General features: G+C 45.2%; 1 long non-coding RNA gene across 1 annotated transcript in view; it reads left to right on the forward strand.

The window, feature by feature from the left end:
• The first annotated feature begins 15,389 nt into the window (after window positions 1-15,389).
• The window catches only part of LOC121105226, a 2,402-nt gene continuing 1,910 nt past the window's right edge, over window positions 15,390-15,881 (forward strand). Inside the window, exon 1 of the long non-coding RNA XR_005837691.1 lies at window positions 15,390-15,824. This is a non-coding gene — a long non-coding RNA (uncharacterized LOC121105226). The remainder of the gene's footprint in view (window positions 15,825-15,881) is intronic.

Here is a 15,881-nt window from a genome sequence, read left to right on the forward strand (position 1 = left end):
GGGGGGGGGGGGGGAAGACCCTACAGGGGCATTCTCAAATAGCTGGAAGACCAAAGAGCTGGATGCCAGGGAAAGAAAACACGAAGCTGCTTTAGGACAGGGAAGAAAACACGAGGCAAGAAAAATGAGAAGGACAGAGGAATGACAGTTCAGAACATCATCATCACAAAGGTTCAAAGTATTTGCTTCATGTGACTACACAGGTGTTTAAAAAGCAAGCTTAAAACCAAAATAAACCAAGCCTAAAGATATAAAACTTATGACCTCTACATCTGAAATAAAACCCCCCTTGAATCGAAACAAAACAATGGAAAAGAAATTTAAAAAATAAGCTTATTTTGATGTCTCTCTTCGTCTGTAGACTTGTAGCCAAATTGCCTGTGCTAATAATCCCAGCTCTTTGGGAAATTCCCCAGTCCTGCTGAGACTCAGGTTTCTCGTCCGTGAAATGAGGGGGAAAAGTAACCCCCAGCATTGCCCCGAGGACTCCATAAGACGCCCCCTCGTCATGGATTCGGGCAGTACTGATTGTGTGTCAGATGTGTAGCACTGCTCTTCCCGGGCTAGGAATTCAGCAGAGGACACAGGAGCCCCCACAGAGCTGACCTTCAGGGGCCACAGCCCACCAGAGTGTTCTGTAAGCGGTCGCGCACTGGGCACATTGAAGGGGTCACTGCTATTCAAAGGTAATAGTGAGTGGGTGTTACAGATGGGGAAATCAAGTCACAGAGGTGACGTAAGCCATGGTGGTGATATGCAGAGACACGAAATCACTCCCAATTCTCTTCAGAGTCTATTATCTGGGGAAGAAATGTGCGTATATGAAAACCTATCATGGATGGCAGGAGCAGAAAAACTCTGGAAGAATACTGACCAGACTTCTCTGGGAGAAGGATGAGAGACAGATTCCTACTCAGCCACAGCTGCTGAGTCAGGAGCAAACCGTGTGTTGTATAATCTGAGGAGTCTGGAGACCTGCTGACTGAAAAGCTGCTCCCCGAACTAGCTCCTCGGCTTTCTCTTGGCCTTTCTGACTTTCTCTGCCTCTTCCTATAAAATCCAGGTCCTCCTCACATCGTCCCAAAACCCACCCGAACGCCCGTGCCCACCTCTCGGGCATTATGATTTCCAGTCAGATTTCATAATCAAGTAGCTACCTCTTTTCATTGTCTCACTTTATGGATATACAAAAAATTAAGTTTTTAACAGAAGCACAAAAAGCAACTCACTCTTTTAAAAAGCTTTGCTTTTTTGCAGAAGATTGATTGGCTGATTTGAGAGAGAGAGAAAGAAAGTGTGCGAGTGCACACCCGAGTTGGGGAGAGGGGCACAGGGAGAGTGACAAGCAGACTTCCCGCCGAGCAGGGAGCCCCCTGTGGGGCTCAATCTCACAACCCTGAGATCACGACCTGAGCTGAAATCAAGAGTCAGACGCTGAACCGACTGAACCACACAGGCGCCCCTAAAAAATGTTTTTGTTGGGGTGCCTAGCTGGCTCCGTCAGTAGAGCACGTGACTCTTGTTCTCAGGGTCATGAGTTTAAGCCCCATGTTGGGTGTGGAGCTTACTTTAAAAAAAAATTAAGTAAAAAAAAAAAGTTGTGGTGGTAATATATACATAACACAGTACCGATCATCCTAACCACTTACGAATGTACAGTCCACGGGCACTAAATCCATCCCCAGTGCTGGGTAGCCAGCGCCACTCTGTACCCACAACATCATCAACCCCAACAGAAACCCTGTTCCTGCTGAACAATGACTCTCCCTTCTCTTGCCCCATCAGCCCCCAGAAACCTCTCTTCTACTTTTTGTCTCTATGAACTGGCCTATACTCACATAAGTGGAATCGGACACCATCTGCCCTTCCGTGTCTGGCTTATTTTCTTGGGCATCATATTTTCAAGGTCTGTCCAAGTGTTAGCATATATCAAAATTTCATTTTTGCCTTGTGGCTGAATACTATTCCAGTATCTATCCTTGGCTTATCCATTCATCTGTTGATGGCCATCACTTGAGTTGTTTGCACCTTTTGGCTACTGTGAATAAAACCGCTATGAACATAGCTGTGCAGGTTATCTGTTTGAGCCTCTGCCTTCAGTTCTTTGGGATATATCCTGAAGTGGCATCGCTGGGTCACAGGGTAGTTCTATGGTAGGGTGAAGCTGCTCAATTTTGAGGATTTTTAAAATTTTATTTTTTTAAGATTTTTACTTATTTATTTGAGAGAGAGGGGGAGAGAGAGAGAACACAAGAGGAGGAAGGAATAGAGGGAGAAGCAGACTCCCTGTTGAGCAGGGAGCCTGATTTGGGGCTCAATCCTGGATCATGCCCTGAGCCCAAGGCAGACACTTAACCGACTGAGCTATCCAGGTCCCCCCTGAGAATTTTTTAAAAATATTTTATTTATTTATTTATTTGCCAGAGAGAGAGCACAAGCAGGAGGAGCAGCAGGCAGAGGGAGAAGCAAACTCCCTGCTGAGCAAGGAGCCCAGTGCGGGACTTGATCTCAGGACCCTGAGATCATGACCTGAGCTGAAGGCAGCCACTCAACTGACTGAGCCACCCAGGCACCCTTGAGAATTTTTTTAAATGAGTATGTTTATACCCTCACTCTGATCCATAAAAGGATTTGAGATGTTTAGAAAAACACACATAATAAAGGGGGAGAAAGAGTTCAAAGAAATGGGGCAAAGGAAACACTGGTTTGGGAAGCCTGGGTGGCTCAGTCAGTTAAGCGTCTGCCTTTGGCTCAGGTCATGATCCCAGGGTCCTGGCATTGAGTCCCGCGTCAGGCTCCCTGTTCAGCGGGGAGTCTGCTTCTCCCTCTCCTTCTCCCTCTGCTCCTCCTCGGTACTCCTGCTCTTTCTCTCAAATAAATAAATAAATAAATAAATAAATAAATAAATAAATAAATAAAATTTTTAAAAAGGGAAGACTGGTTAGTGCCTGGACAGGGCAGATCTGCCCCCCAGACACACAGACACGCGCTCATGTCTTCTCCGCTCCTGGGACGTGCTGCCACATTCTGTGGGAGACGATCCGGCTGCCCCGCATCGGCAGAGCTGCCTCTCCAAACAGCACACTTCGCAGGGCCTCACTGTGCACATGAACCATGTGGAACTTGGCACCATAACCTGAACCACACCACGTTTCTCCTGGATTCAGACCTAGGCCTGGGTGGGTCCTTAAGGACCATCGAGGGCAACCCTCTCAACTTCCAGATGAGGAAAGTAAGACGCAGAACAGTTAAGTGCCCCAGGGAAAAGGCAAAGTGTGCAAATAGCAGAACTGAAATTCAAAGCCCTGTGTCCCGATGCCAGCCTAGATCCTCCCTGGTGTTCCTCATTTCCATAACCCCGTTTTCCTTTGCTTCTGTTCTGCAAATTCTTGACTTATATGGGAAATTATGATGTTCTCATTCTTTTTAAACTTCTCCAAAAATTATGCAGTTTCAAAATTCTGAGGGCTAAAATTACTATTATGTGGTCCTAAGCAAGGTGCACATTAACTGTGTACCATGGGAGAGACGCCACAAATCCCACTGCTGAAACATAAGCTATGTTACTTATTTTATAAAACTTTCCATTAGCTGGTTCCTCAATAAGAGTGTTGCTTCCTGGTTTCCATGGTGATTTCAAAAATTTCACTAAAACGCTAATATCCAGATGAGACCAAACACGAATCCAACACGCCAGAGCTTTGTGAGGACCCGAGCTCTCCCTTGTGATGGAGCCAACATCAGCCAAACACTCACCTAGCACTGGGTCATGGCGGGTGGGGAGCGGGGGTGGAGCTGGACAGACCCTAAGCTCTTGCTCCAGCTGGGTACCCACTTCGATGCTAACACGAACACAGCTGCTTGGCTTTATTTGTGTTTATTGATTTTTTTTTTCCTGCTGGTAATTTTTAAAAACTTTTTCTTTTAGAACAGCTTTGGGTTCACGGCAAAATGAAGAGGAAGGCATAGAAATTTCCAGTTACCCCCCTGCCCCACATACACACACTCAGGCAGGGCATCCCCCATCATCAACTTCCCCCACCAGGGCAACACACTTGCTACAAGTGACCAATCTACACTGACACATCATAATCACCCAAAGCCCATAGTTTACATTAGGGCTCAGTCTTGGTGCTGTCCATTCGATGGGTTTAGACAAATGTATAATGACACGTATCCATCATTAGAGTATCACACAGAGTACTTTCACTGCCCTAAACAATCCTTTGTGTGTTTATTGATTTTTTGGACATATTTCATCTTTCACTAAAACAATGACCTCAGAAACATTGCAACTTCCTCTCTTCCCTCCATGGGTCACCTTAAAGCACACTGGTGGTTTCAGGACTTCCTCAGTGTTTTTCTCTATGTGTCTTACACAAATTTACAGGCTTTCCCCGGAAGAGGTCTAACAGATCTCCTCGTTCAGCTTAATGCAATTCCTCAAACCCTGTAGATGCGGCAGAGAGGAGAGGGTGGTCGCAGACTCTAGCTCGAGACTGTCCTGCTCCAAATTCTAGCTCTTGTTTTGTGCCATCCTGCAAGCCACCTACTCTCCTTATGTCTCCTTTTCTCATCTGAAAAATGGGGATGATAGTAATATAACCTACCTCATTAGGTCACTATAAAAAGTGAGTTCATACATAAATTGGTCTTGGAGAAATGTCTGGCACTTTAATAAATTATTGACAAAACTCTTGCCTACACAAGCCAGGCTTCGTCAGGCTTTGGGGACATAACAAATAAAACACAGATCCTGCTTTCCAGAGGGTTATTCAGAAGAGCACTCAAAAAATACACACACGGAAAAGCAACATCACATGTTCTTATCATGAACATTTTTTAAAAGATTTTATTTTTAAGTAAACTCTACACCCAACGTGGGGCTCAAACTTACAACCCCAAGAGCAAGAGTTGCACGCTCCCCCAATTGAGCCAGCCAGGTGCCCCTATCGTGAACATTTTTTTTTTTAAAGATTGCATTTATTTATTTGTCAGAGAGAGCGAGCAAGCACAAGCAGGCGGAGCGGCAGGCAGAGGGAGAAGCAGGATCCCTGATGAGCAAGGAGCCTGACGCGCGACTCGATCCCAGGACCCTGGGATCATGACCTGAGCTGAAGGCAGACACTTAACCGACTGAGCCACCCAGGTGTCCTCATGAACATTTTTAAACAAGATAGTACCATATCACTTATGTGTTCTATATAGGAACTTGCTGCTAGAATATTACCACTGAATACCAGCAGTTTCATTTAGAATTTGCTAAATGCCGCCATCTACTAACTCACCAACATTTACTGAGCACCTACCATGTTGCAGGCACTATGTTAGGCACTTAGGACATAAATGTGATATAGACACAAAATGTTGACAGTCATTCTTCCCAGCCTTCCCTCTTCCACTACCTACTCAAGAGTGTCTATGACTGCCCACCTGGTTTCTGAGCTTCTAGGTAGAGGGGAGAGTTGAGAATTGAGAGAGGTTGGCTTGATCTACACAACTGAAGTGATGTGGGGGGGACAGGAGAGATATAAAGATTTGAGTCAGTTGGAAAAAAGGAGATTTTGGAGAGTAGCTGTTGTGATGAGTGTGACTTTAGGGACACAGACACATGAAGAGGAATTTAGAACCTCTGCTGGGCACTCTGCAATGTAATTCCTTCTACCTAGCCTCTTCTAAAGACTTCGGTAAAGACTTCAGTGCTTTTGGATGTGAACCTGGTGCTTCTTTTGAATATGGTTCCATGCTGAGACTGGCTGTGGCAGTCAGCTTCCAAGAAGGACCAGTGAGTCTTGCCTGCTGGAATCCATGCCCTTGTGTGGTCCCCTCCTACACTGAATAGGGACAAACTGTATAACAACAGGATACTGCAGAAAGGAAAGGGTGGAACAGCTGAGGCTATATCCTAAAAGACACTGCAGCCTCCACCTCATTCTACTGGATGGATTACTTGCTCTCAGGGAAGTCACCTGCCATGTTGTGAGGATCCTTAAGCAGTCCTGTGGTCAAGTCCATGTGGGAGAACCAAGATGACCGCCCCCCCCCCAACAGCCAATATACTCTGCCAGCCACGTGAGTGAGCTTTCTTAGAAGTGGATCCTACAGCCCTGGCCAACAGCTTGTTGCAACCTCACGAGAGATCCCAAGCCAGAACCACTCAACTAAGCCACTCCGAAATACCTGACCTGTGTGAGATAATAAACAGTGACTGTTATTTTTATTTATTTTTATTTTTTTTAAGATTTTATTTATTTATTTGACAGAGATAGAGACAGTCAGTGAGAGAGGGAACACAAGCAGGGGGAGTGGGAGAGGAAGAAGCAGGCTCACAGCAGAGGAGCCTGATGTGGGGCTCGATCCCAGGACTCCAGGATCACGCCCTGAGCCGAAGGCAGACGCTTAACCGCTGTGCCACCCAGGCGCCCCAATGACTGTTATTTTTAAATCTCTAGGTTTTGGGGTAAGTTACTGTGCGGCTAACCACTGGCTGTGAAGTGGCCCACCTTTACTGAGGTACCCAAAGCTACCTGAGGTTCCCAGCCACCTCAACCCATAAACACAAAAGAGGCCACAGCAAGAGTAATACTTGGATCTGACCGCTCTCACCTCTTCTGCTGAAGCAAGCCCCAGACCTGAGATCCTCCGTACATAAACCATTCCCTCTACTTCCCTAGGAGAATGACAAGTATGCTTGTGAATTGGGAGAAGAGGCATATGTCTCATGTGTGTTTATGAAACTCCCTGAGTACAGTGTCCCTGTGCTCATGGTCGTCGTTAATGGTTTCTGAGATACTATTGTTTCCTGCCAGCAACATGTTGCCACCAGGGGCCAATGCCCCTGGCCAAGCACCAAAGTCTCCCACCAGACATTGCCGCTACCTTCCAAGTATTGCTTCTGAGCAGTTCGCTGGACCAAAGTGAGGAGCTGCTCTGTGATCATGTGGCCGAAAGATGCTTCTCTCCTCTCCAATGCACTGCCCTTACCCTACAGTTTTATAGAGAGTTTATGGAAATAATTTGTTTTTACTCACAGCCCTCTCTTTCCTTAGGTCTCAGACATGGTTCCATATGTTGGGCAGGGACAGAACTGAGTGACCTGTATGTTATCAGGATTCTTGCTACCCTGTGGTGTCCCAGCCTTTGTTGCTAGGCCAGGCTCAACATGGCTGCAGGAGGCTCTAGGCTCACATCATGCCAGTTTGGCAACACAAAAGAAGAAAAGAATTTCCTGCTTTAGAAGACATAACTCCCAGGGAATGGCTCTGATTGGCTCGGCTTGGGTCTCATGCCCACCTCTTGGGCTACAGAGAGGAGAAGGCAGGGGACTGTGCTAGACAGCCCCACCAGGATCACATGGAGCTCCCCAAAAGGAAGGTGGCATGCTCTTACCCTCAAAGCAGTGGGGAGGGAGGAGAAGGGATGGTGGCAGATTAAAACAACAACTTCTCGCTGTCCTTCAGTTTCCAGATCTGCCTACACATCCTAGTCTGACCTCTAGCAGTAGACCCAGTGATCCCAGCCATTCAAGGTCATGGTCCCTAACTGAGGAGCTTGCTGTCTCCAGAGAGGGGTCCATCCATACCACTTTCTTTGATTCATTCCATGGGCTCCTTCCTTAGACTCTAGTTCAAGGGTGAGAGGTCATGACTTTTGCACCCTCTTTATTAAATGCCTTCTAAACTTCCCTGAATGTTGCCCTTTGAGTTGCCCTTCCCTGCATCCTGATGTCTGTCCATACTTGCCAAAAGTCATTCCCACATAACCAAATTAAAAAAAAAAAACATGCACAGATTTATAACCTCCTGGCTATTCTCCAGCTTTGTAAGTCCAGCTGTGAGAATTTTAGGGCAAGACGCTGGGGTCCAGGTGTTAATACCTTTACATAATTCAAGTATGGCAGCCTCCCTCCTTCCTACCTCATGATCCTGTGTAACTTCGAGGTGAGTAATCAGACAATTGCTCTTTTTGTGACCAGAGGAATCTCCTCTGCTGACAGCCCTATGGGTCCTTCTTGCCACTGCCATAACCCTTGATGATTGGTCTAGAAACTGACCCATCCTCATAGGATGTAGCATTTCACCAGTGTCCTGGCAGAGTGCCTGACAGTGTTCTCTGCCCACAAACCCCCTTGCCCAACTTCCTCAGACTGCCAAGGAGGTGCATGGGTCCTCTGTGGATGGGTCAGGTGATTCTTCAAAGAGCAGGAAACCATGGGATGGGCAAAGGTTCTAATTATACCATGCTGTCACGCCCTCAAACAACACAAAGGAAAAGTGTTGCTGTATTGAATTCCTAGAACTGTGATAACAAAAGTACCACAAACTGGGTGGCTTAGAACAACAGAAATGTATTGTGTCCCAGTTCTGGAGGCTAGAAGTCCAAAATCAGGGTGTCAGCAGGGCTTTGCTCCCTTGAAAGCTCTAGGGAAAGATCTGTTCCAGGCCTCTGTCCTAGATGCTTGGCTTCTGGCAGCGTGACTCCAATTTCTCCTCATGTTCTCCTTGTGCTCATGTCTCAAATCTCTCCATTTCATAAGGATACCAATCATACTGCATTAGGGCTCTACTAATGACCTGGTATTAACTTGATGATCCTCGTAAAGTTCCTATCTCCAAATAATTCTGAGGTCCTGGGGGTTAGGTCTCCATGTATCTCTTTTTTAGGGGGAGGCACACAATTCAACCCATACCAGAGACCTAGGCCTTCAAAAAAGGTCGTCCTGTAGGGTTATTTTCTCTAAACTTCTTTCGCTGTAGTCCAAATTCCCCTCTTTACAGGCAGCTGTCTTTTCTGTGTCCTCTGGTCCAGGGCTTCACCCTGCCACTGCAGAAGCTCTCTTCTGGGACCTTGCCATCTCCTGAGCCCTTATGACCCTAGAGGGACAGGGTAGCCCCGCAGTGGGGGATGCCACTTCAGTTCAGTCTCCTCACCAGCCCGAGGTGTGACAGCTCACTCACCACTTTTCCAAAAAACACAGCCAAGTCACTCCAAAATGAGCATTGGCTTTCCTTGGCAACCATACAGTCTAATCTCCTGTGAGGAAAAGAATCCCTTAGGGTTGGTTTATTGGTTTGGTGCAGAGTTGAATTAATCGTTCTACAGTTCAGGGCAACTCGCCATCAAGGGTCAGTATACTACCCACTCCTCTCTCGCTTGCTCTCTCCTCTTCCTCATCAGTGGTCCCTCCCAGTCCTGCCTCCTTCCCTTAGGCATCCACTCTAGGGCTCGCTGTGGGTGCTGGAAGAGGCCTGGGTCCTTGTCAAGCACGTAGGGTTGTTTTGTTTTGTACTTTTAATTTTTATAAATGTTGTATTGCTCTAGGCAGCATTGTGCATCTTACTTCTATTACTCTATTGATGTTCCTCATGTGAAGATTTTATTCTTACCACTTTTGCAACCTAAGCTCCAACATAGCTGAGTTAAGGAACATTTGATTTCTTCTTGGGTCTGGCCTATGTTACAAGAGCCTTAAATGTAACTATAATTGACCCTCTCCTCTACATCCCAGAGGGGTAGAACCAGACCAATTACACTGATTTCTCATTCCACAACTCTCTGCATACCACCTGTGCAAAGGCAATGGGAAGTTCCCCGCGTCACCTCGCATAGCCCAGACACAGACACAGAAATGCACTCTGATCCTATTCAATGATACAGCAAGGATGCCACCAGCCACATCCAGAATGTGTGGATTCCATAAGACAAATGACCTGGTTTCTTCAACAAATAAATGTCATTAAAAGAAGGTGGGGTGAGGGGTGGTAAGGGAGAAATGAAAATGAATTAAGAGACACTTAGGAGACATATTAACCAAGTACAATGTGTGAACCTTGTTTAGATCATGATTTGAAAAAGCCAATTGTAAAAACATTTTCAAGATAATGAAGGAATTTTAAACATAAATCAGGTATTAGATGCAATTGAGTTATTAGGGTTTTTTTTAGATACAATAATTCTATTATTAATATGGCTTTAATAAAGCTCTTATTTTTAGACATTCATATTGAAGCATTTACAGATGAAATGATATGATGTCTAGTATTTGCTTTAAAAGACTCAAGTGTGGGGACTGGCAAATTTCTTCTGTAAAAGCCTAGATAGTAATATTTTAGGCTTCCTAGGCCACATGATGTCAGTCACAACTATTCAGCCTTACTGTGATGGGAAAACAGGCATAGGTATTGTACACGTGAATAGGTAAGGCTGTGTTCCAATAAAACTTTATTTTCAAAAACAGGAGACAAGTCGGATTTGGCCCATGGGGTCATAGTTTGCCGATTCCAGCTGCAGTGCAAAAAAAAAAGGAGAAGAGCAAAAAGGTGAAAAAAACTGACAAAGTGTTGATATTTTTGAAGTCAAGTGACAGGAACATAGTGGTTCAATACACTATTTCTCTATTTTTGTGTATGTTTGAATATTTCCATAATAAAAAAAAATCAAACGCACTGAAGAGGTTTTTTGTTTTGTTTTGTTTTGTTTTAAAGATTTTATTTATTTATTCGACAGAGACAGAGACAGCCAGCGAGACAGGGAACACAAGAAGAGGTCTTTTTGCAAAGAAAGAAAACTATTTGCCTTTGACTTCTCTCCTTATACTCAGTTCCTTTACTCTTGCCTGTCCGTTTCTCAGATCTGTTTCACACACCCACTCACACACACACTTTCATTTTGATATATTTTTTTTAATCAAAATGAACTTCCTAGGCAGCCCCGTGCTGCTGAGGAATGCAGTGAAATCCTGATGGTGGGTTCTCATATTCTTTCCCAGGAGGCTCACAGGCCCATTTCCTTTCCGAGCTTGACACCCTTGGAAACACTTTTCCTAAAATGGAGATTCCAGGCCTCGAGGCTGAGGCCTACCAGCCTTTGGGAAGCATTGTTGTTTTCTTATTTCTNAGGAAATAGGAATGTCCCAGGGAGTATTAGAACGTTACGGACAGCTCTGGTGAAGGGCTGGGAACGCTGACTGGAAGTTGGAATCGGGTTGGAACATCTGGGAGTTCAAAGAAAGAAATGTTAAGCTATTCATCAGGCTCCATAAATTCTCTTAAAAGTAGATGATTATGAAACAGACAGAAGACAATGGAGCATGTTGTCAGAGGAAAGGCATTACGTACATCTCACTGGGAACTGCCCTGAACGTGTAGGCTAAATATGTCATTTCAAACTGTGGGCCTCAGACTGAGGAAAGACTAGCCGTTGACCCTTCTCTTCCAAGATCCTTCAGTGGATGACACGGGCACCTGCAAAAGCTGCCTCTAACCAGCTTCCACCTGCAGGATCGGGATGCTCTCCGCCCACCCTCCATCAGCATCAGCCCCCAAGCCTCTGCCCCTACCTGGAAGGATTTCTCCCCCGACTTAGCCAATCCCCGCCCTCCATTTGTAAAGGGGAAGAGGTCTTTGCTGACAACCCCAGCTCCTGGTGACCTCTCTATCCTGTGAGCTTCTCCAGCACATGCTGGTGGTATCACCTGCTACCATTTAATTCCGAATTGCACTATGTCCCACTGAGGATAAGTAATGCTGGCTGCTGAAACAGATTCACCCCAAATTCTCACTTACCACAAAACATTATACAAAGTGCATATTCCTGGCCAGCTAAGCCTTCACATGATCAATCAGGGTTCCCTAAGCTCTATTTTGCAGCTCCACCCTCTTTGAGATCCTTGGAGTCCTTGTTATTTCGTTGGCAGATGAGGAAAGAGAGCACAGGCAAGGTACACCCACTTCAGCTGTACAATAGCGTGTCTGTGAGATTCCTCCCTATTGTGCCTTGGAACAATAGTTCATTCTCTTTTGTTGCTGTGTAATACTCTATTACGTGATTACACCACAATTTGTCCACTCTACTGCTAATGGGCATTTGCACTGTTTTCAGTTTGGGACTATTATCAACAAAGCTGTCGTGAATGTATCTTTAGGTGCACATATCTATACGTTTCTGTAGGGTATGCACCTAGAGGCAGAAATGCTGGGTCAGGGAACAGGCATACATAAAACTTCAGTGGATGTTGCCAAATACTTTTCCAAAGCGGTTACGCAAAGGTACATGTTTGCCAGCATTGCATGAGACGTCCAATGGCTCCATGTCCCTGCAAACATTTGGTATTGTCATCTTTCTCATTTAGCCATTCTGGTGTGAGTGCAGTGGTATCTCCTCATGGATTGATTGCTGGGTTAGTTGATTTTTCTCACTGTGGTTTTAATGTGCATTTTTCTAATGACTAATGTAATTTGAGCACCTTTTAAAAGGCTCATTGGCCACTTCAGTCTTCTCTTTCGCAAATTTTCCATTCAAGTCTTTGGCCTATTTTTCTTTTGTGTAGTCTGTCTTTTTCTTATTCAGGATATGAATTTTTTGTCACTTTATGAATTGCAATTATATTCTCACACTCTGTGGCTTGTAGTGTTGCTTCCTTGTGTTTGTTTTTTTTATAAACAGAAGTTTTCAATCTTAATGAGATATGGAGTATCGATCTTTTCTTTTAGGGGTAGTACTTTTTGTGTCCAGTTAAAGAAATCTTTGCCTATCCCAAGGTCATGAACACGTTCTTCTATGTTCCCTTTGTTATCTTTTGGAAGCTTTTCTCTTTTACCTTTCACATTTAGGTCCATAATTTAGTCGTAATTTACTTTCGTGTTTGGTATGATGTTTTCCCATTTGAATATCCCTTGAATCAGCAGCATTTACCGAAAAGACCATCCTTCCCCTGCTGTATGGCAACGTAACTTTGTTGCAAATCAGGTGGTTATATATGTGGGGGTCAATTTGGGGACTTTATTTATTCTTTTGGTCAATTTTCTATCTTTCCACTGATACTGCATAGTTTTGATTAGGGTAGCTTAAAATTCAGTAATTTGAGTCCTCTAACTTTGTTCTTACCCAAGATTGTCTTTGCTGTTGTGGCACTTGACATTTCAGAATTTGCTTGTTACTTTTTACACGCACGCAGTTAAGTCTGTGGGGATTTTGCTTGGGATTGAATTGGATCTACAGATAACATTGGGGAGACTTAACAGCTGCACAAAATTTTTTCAATCCGTGAACATGGTATATAACCCTTTTTTTCTCCCCTCTTTAATCTCTTTTGGTAATGCTTTGTAGTTTTCTGTACACAGGTCTTGCACATCTTTTGTTACATTTCTTCTCAAGTGATTTTTTTTGGTATTATTGATAATGGAACTGCTTTTTTGAAATTTCACTTTCAAATTGTTTGTTGCTAGTGTAAAGAAATACAACTGACTTTTGTATACTGGCTCTCTATTCAGCGATATTGACCCATTTCTTATCTATTTTGGCCTCTCTCACTTACAGTTTATTGGTCAGAACTCAGTCATATGGCCACACTGAAAACCAAGGGAGTGCTCGGGATGAAAAGGAAAGAAGTTTTAGGGAACACAGCGGATTCTTCCATACACTACATTGAGATTTTAACATTCATGGACTTACCCTGTCACTTCAGTATGCTGCAAGGAACTCTGAAGTTCTCCATCTTAAGATAGTGTTTAGCTAATATAACTTGAGGAGTCATTCAGAATGCTCTAGTTGGAAAAAAAGACTGCATCGATAGTTACACTCTGTTACTTTGGATAATCACATGGCCTCAAAGTGATCACAAAACACATGCAAAATATCACCTTGAAATTGCATGGTGGAATCCTGTTCCACAGTGGACGTAAAGATCATCCAAACTATGCTTATGTTTCTATGGTTTTATTTTGTTTAAGATTTTATTTATTTATTTATTTATTTGAAAGAGAGAACAAACAAAGGGGAGAGGCAGAAGGAGAAGCAGAGGGAGAGGGAGAAGCAAGGTCCCCACTCAGTGGGGAGCCGACACGGGACTTGACCCCAGGGATCTGGGATCATGATCTGAGCCAACGGCAAACACTCAACCGACTAAGCCACCCAGGAACCCCTGTTTCTATGGTTTTCGATTGGCATAGAAATAAACCACATATCTCCTAATGAACTTGCAGACAATACGACCCACCCCACCCCTCATTTTTATTATAAGTACCCAAGGCTAAAGTCACACATCAGCAAGTCACTTTATCTTTGAAGGACCTGACTCAATATTTTCACTCTCATAATGCTGTAATCTCATGTTTTGTGTAATTGCTGTTACCAGACACAAATGATTTGCTTTCTCAATTAATCTAATTTGTTATAAAATGGCAGTGGCTAAGCCCACGATTCAGTCACTGAACACTGAGGGCTGGTGCTGGGCAGAGAGGAGTCCTGATTGGTTGAATCTGAGGGGGGTCTTTAGTCTGTCCACAATGAATATAAGACACAGTTAACTGTGTTTGTGGTGATCAGATATGCTCTTGTTTTATATTTTACACAGACATGATTTCGTTTGTTCTCGACTGCACATCTGACATGTTTAGGTTAAAGGATTCTGAAGCTGGGATGCTCCGAAACTGCACTGCTGTGAACAAAGGAGAAACCTGAATATGAACGGGCTGCTGCCCATTGTCACATGTGCCAGGAGGATGTGGGATGACGCCTATCAAGGTCTGGGCTCAGGTTCAATCCTGCAAGGCTTTGAGCCTCCAAGGAGCAGTCACTGGCCCTGAGTTTCCCTTCCAGAGGGTGTCACCTGCCTCTGCCTCCCCTTTCACCCCATGTCTAGCACAGAGAAAGCATTTGTGGAAGGAAGGACAGTTCATAAGGTCATTTCCCAGCTCCAAGGAACTTTATTCCCACTTTCTCTCCCCGTCCCTCTGTCTCCCCTCCTCTGCTCTTCTCTTATGCACTCCTTAGCAGATGTTTGGCTAAGGGTTTCCTAACAGAAGCTCTCAGCAGCTCTCACAGCCCCGGCTCCACACCCACCCTCTGCTTTTCCCTTAGACAGCCTTTCCACTTTTTGTTCTGTTTTGCTTCAATAAATTTCTAAGGTGTTTCTCCCCATGTGCTGTTAAATCACATCTGAACCTCAATCAGTGGCTTAAATTAAAACCCAAAGGCCAGAAACAGGGTGATAGTAGTGCCAAAGAGAAAGTAGCCTCCAAGGTCCCCCGCCCCCCCCGCCCCCCCCCCCAAATCCTTGTAGACTTTCTCCTCCACTGTGTCAACTGTAGCTCTCCTGGGCACATTCTGGTCACAAGTCCCGGTGTGCATGTTTGTTATGTTTTGTTTTTCCGGAGAACCAGGAAGGTGGAGCAGGGGCTGACACCCAGGGCCCTGGGGAAGTTTGGGACTAGTTTTGAAGGACAGGGTCGGCTGACACTCTCAAAAGGCCCAGCAGGTGGCAGTGTTTTCCACACTGGCGGAGCCCACCAGGGTCTGCGCTGAGAGCCTGGGAAGGGACTCGAAGACAAATTTGTGGGAGCAGAAAGACCATTCCACCTAGCTGAGTCAAGCTTTCTTTTTTTTTTTTTCAATTGATTTTTTTTTTTTTTTTTTACAGTTTATGTCTGAAGCATTATAGTAAAAATAAGCAGGGTAGGCTTTTGTGAAAACGGTAGAAGTAAGAGCACCTGCCTTCCTTTCTCATGTCACCAGCTGTCTTTGGCTGCTCAAGGCCCTCACTATGATGCTCCCCAGGGATCCGTCCTTCCAGAATCACCCGTGGGGCTGTTTCCAATTATTTCCAATCCTCGCGTCACCCACCTGTCCCTCCATCCCGTCACCAGTGCGCCGCCCCACTTCCGTAATGACCTGCTCCGCGAAACCAGTGAGGCAGCCCCGCATCCACGTCCCGGGAGGACTGCGCGTGCTTCCAAGGGGATGCTGTGACGGAGCCGGTCTGAGGACAACCCTGGGGCCCGAAGGAGTCACCAACGGTGGAGTCACCAACGGCGGCGGCTGTTTGGGTGAGGAAGACATTCCAGGGCTGCCCGGGGGGGGGGGGGGGGGGGGGGGGGGGGGGG

This window comes from Ursus maritimus, unplaced genomic scaffold (genome assembly GCF_017311325.1).
Source record: "Ursus maritimus isolate PB19 unplaced genomic scaffold, ASM1731132v1 scaffold_25, whole genome shotgun sequence".
NCBI classification, from domain to species: Eukaryota; Metazoa; Chordata; class Mammalia; order Carnivora; family Ursidae; genus Ursus; species Ursus maritimus.